Below are 4,370 nucleotides of genomic sequence, written 5' to 3' on the forward strand. Positions count from 1 at the left end.
AATTTATTTGCCTCGTTATTGACACTGCAGGCCCTCTTTCGGTAACCGATTCCAGCGATGGTCACACACTTACCGTCCTTTGCCCCGCTACGCAGTTCAGTGAGGCAGTTCATCTCCAAGAACTGAGCTGGGCGGAAAATGTAAACCTCTGGCTGACGGTCTTCACGTGAGTAGGATTTCCCGGCGAAATACTTTGTGACCAACGTACGGTGTTTATAGGCGCACTAATTACAACCTTTCTGGAGAAATATGGGATCAAATTGCTTCACAGTTCAGTGTACCAACCCCAACGTAATTCTGTGGAGAAGCTTCATTTTGTGATGAAGAGCCTTTTACGGGCGTTGTATTTGGGACAGAGCGACGGACTGCGATAAGTGCTTTCCTGCAACAATGTTCGCAATGAGGACAGTGCCTGACGAGGCGACGGGTTTTCACCCGCCGTGCTAGTTTACGGCCTGTCGTTGCGATCAGCGCTCCGCATCCTACGCATTCTACACGAGGGCCCAATGCTCTTGCCTTGCTTGATCGCTTAACCATGCTCACGAGTTGGCCGAGGGTGCGATGGCTGAAGCCCAGCAAAAGGCTAAACGTTATTAGGATCGCAATGCCAGGGCTCGCAAGATTGAAGTTGAGATAGAGCGATGCTTCTACACCCTTGTCAAAGGAACAAACTGGAACTCCTATGGGAAGCCCCGCACAATTCATCAATAACCTGTCAGACACAAATAATGTCGTATGAATTCCAGACAAGCCGAAACAGCAGCACCTGTATCACAGCCATTTGCTAAAGCCATTTAGGCAGCGGGAAGTAATCCCAAGCATGGCTCTTAACATCCTGGAGGAAATGCACCTCGAGAGTACTCCTCCCGGGTCATCGCAGTATTGGTCGAAAACGCAGACCGAGAGCCCAACCAGAAGAGTAACTTGAGACAACTTCTTGAGAAATTTGAGGACCAGTTTTCAGACAAACTCGGTAGAACCTCATTAGGGGTCCACGACATAGAGCTGACCTCGGCCTGAAACCTTAGCTCTAAGCCTTACCGCGTGTCGCTGCGTTAGCAGAGTATGTTGGGAGCGGAAGTAAAGCGGGTGATTAAGCCTGACGTAATGCATGCAAGAGAAAACGATTACACTTAACCGTTGATGTTCGCGAAAGTTCCACGCAGGGACACCATACCTTGTATAGATTACTGGAAACTCCACCGAATCACCAGGTTTCAAACGTACCCGATACCCACATTGAGGAAGAGATCAAGAGGTTGAACGGGGCCCAGTTTATTTCCACATTAAACATAGGGGCTATTGGTAGGTAACAGGCTAGCAGGCTAGCAGGCTAGCAGGCTAGCAGGTATTGGTAGCAGGCTAGAAGGTATGTGGCAGTTATATCTCCTCTTGGAATGTTCCGACCGAAAGTCTACAGCTTGGAGTTGAAGAATGCATTCTAATATTTGTCTTGCCTCACGAACAAGGTGACTAATGGAATTGAGATGTTTGCGCTACCTTAAGCAGACAACATAGCGATATTGTTTGGGTCGTGTACTGAACACGTAATTTAACTTCGCGCCGTTTTAGGTAGGCTAAGGGACCCAAGCCTCACGGTCAAGGCCTCGAAGTGCCAATTACTCCAAGTAGAGGGGACCTACCTGGGCCACGTGATTGGTCAAAGGCACCGGCGGCCTTGCGAGGTAAAGGTAGCATTGATTGGCGATTTTCTGCAGCCCCTTACCAAGAACGACATGCGTTTCTTTTTGGGCGTAGCAGTCTACTCACAGCGGTAAATCCACAGGTATTTTGAGTAAGACAGCCCCTTCACTAACGCTCTTCAGTAAATAGAGCCCCTTACAATAAAATGCGATGAGAAGAAGGAGCATGCTTTCAATGATTTGAAAAGAGCGCTGACGAGCCAGCCGGTGCTTGCAGCCCCTGACTACATCAAACCTTTTATTATTCATGGCGACGCTAGTCATCAGGCATGGGGCTAGTTCTGTGCCAGAAAGGGGAGATGAGTGACGATGACCCCATGGTTTACGCCAGTCGGAAGCTGAGCGTGCGTGACGAAGCATATAGCGCCTCCGAAAAGGGGTGCGCGTGACCCATGTGGGCAGTTCGATAGCTGTCTTGCTACATCCCCGGCTCGTATTTAGTTATCGAAACTGACCGCTGAACTCTGACATCGCTGCAGACAATGTCCGCTAAGAACGGACGCCTCCTGCGCTGGAGCATCGCTATGCAGCAGTACTCATTTAAAGTGCGTCACAAAAAGGATGAGCTGAATGGTAGGACTAACGGCCTTAGCCGCTGCAACTAGTGCAGAGATGACCTCGAGGAATATGGTTTCATTTTTTTTCCTGATATATTTTTATTACAAATATTAGGCTCTGTGGTTGGTTCCATTGTGAGTTCCTTTGTTGATACGTTTTTAACAGTGTTGCGGAATTACCACTCCAGAATTGGCATGACTCTGGAGTCATTCCATTTTTTCGAGATGCCAGAATGGAATGTGAATAGAATGAGGACAACACTTGGAGGAATAGAATGGGAATGGCATAATGCACTGGTTTAATCTCCTCCTACTTCCCACTCCCTATATGATGCCCTTTCGGGTGTTCAGGGTATAAAAAATCTCGCATCAACAAAAGAAACAAATAAATAAATATTTTAAAAATAATAAATAAATCAATCAATAAAATGAAAATTATGAAACTTTATTTTGCATCAAAGACACATGATATCAGAGACCTGCAGAAGAATGTGATGCGACCCCCGGCTTGACAAGGCGGCATCCTACCCCAAATGGCAACAGCCCTCACATTTATATAGACGTGTTGAGGATCATATTTATGAAAGAAGCAGGTATACGAAAAAAACACCCCTGTAGGGTAACGTGGGGCAAAATGAGAAGCGGGGCAAAAGGCGATATTTTGGCTTAGCCGCCCAGTATGGCTGGCTCAAAAATTATTTTAGATGCATCCAATGATCGGGACCATGCCCCTGCCTTGTCGTTGTCGTTGTTGCGCCATCCACACCCCCACTGCCCATGCGCGGCTTGCTGAACTGCTGGTGGTGTCTTACCCTTCAATGGCTCTGGGAGCGACACTGTTGCCGGTGCCTTCCTTGGCCGGCACGAGACGAGCACGGTCCACGCGCCTTCGACGTTTCATCATTATCGGCAGCTGCGTGCGTCAGCGAGTCTAGGGGGCCGATGATTACAAGCAGCCCACATTCACCCGGGGAACGTGCAGCTACCTCATCTTCAGCAAATTTAGGCTTAATCCACTACAACAGCCCTTGACTTATCATTATACAGACCATTAGTCGGTCATCATCAAAGCGGAACGAAACCACAGCTGGACGTCACCAACGTTTAACTTGCTGGTCATAATGCCTAATTCAAGACCAACTCATACCACGTACAACATCCCCCTCTTTCGCTCTCTTTAATGCCTCTCCAGTCTAACCACCCCACCGCTACCAATAAAATACACATCTTCCCGTAGGGGAAGAGTAGTATGCGAAAAAGCCATGGGGTCAACGCAATTTCCCTTTTCGTAGTTCCGGTAAGTGAAAAGTGTTCTGAAACCATAGAAAAAAACGGTAAATATAACAGTAGCTACGTACCTCAACCTTACAGAAGCGACGAACTGAAAACTAATTCACACTTGCGTCGACCTCATGCATGCTTCCCATGCTACTCAGAATTTCCCTATGGGAAGATGGTGTAATTTTTTACTTTGTTTCTCACTTTCAACGACAGGTGCCGGTAGTTCTCCATGTTTTTGGTATTAAATTTTGGGATTGCTCGCAGCTTTCACGCGGGAAAAAATGCGCGGCTGATATAAGTGTGTCTGTTACCCGCCAAAAACGGGCAAAATTCTGTACAGCAAATCTTTTGGATCCGTGTATGAAGGCTTTCTGCTGTCAGCACCCAGGGGCTCAACAAGGCAAACTTACATCCATCAACCAAGGTAGGTATAAAACTGGAAGGATCACCGAACGAAGCCCAATCCACACTTGAAAAAAATTACATCAAAATAATGAAACCACAGACTCCTGAGGTGGCTGGCAGACAGTTTGCCAGTGGCGGTCTCAGGGGGGGTCAGGAAGTGGAAGAAAAAAAAAACATGGAGCAAATAGGAATAAGCCGCTATTGCAAGGTCAACATCCTCAGGACTTCGACCAAGTACGTGGCCACCAGCACAACAGAGGTGGAGCGGTGTATTTTTAATATTCTTTCTCGAGGTGGAGGTGGTCTTTCGCAGTAGCACGGATTTAGGCGGTCAATACTGCAGAAGGTACATCAAATGCTCCAATTCGAGTGTGCGCAACAATGACGGAGACCCTGGGGATTACTCGGAAACAGAAATAAGAAT

The sequence above is a fragment of the Haemaphysalis longicornis genome, unplaced genomic scaffold (assembly GCF_048455015.1).
Source record: "Haemaphysalis longicornis isolate Haplotype H1 unplaced genomic scaffold, Haemaphysalis longicornis Haplotype H1 scaffold_11, whole genome shotgun sequence".
Classification (NCBI taxonomy): domain Eukaryota; kingdom Metazoa; phylum Arthropoda; class Arachnida; order Ixodida; family Ixodidae; genus Haemaphysalis; species Haemaphysalis longicornis.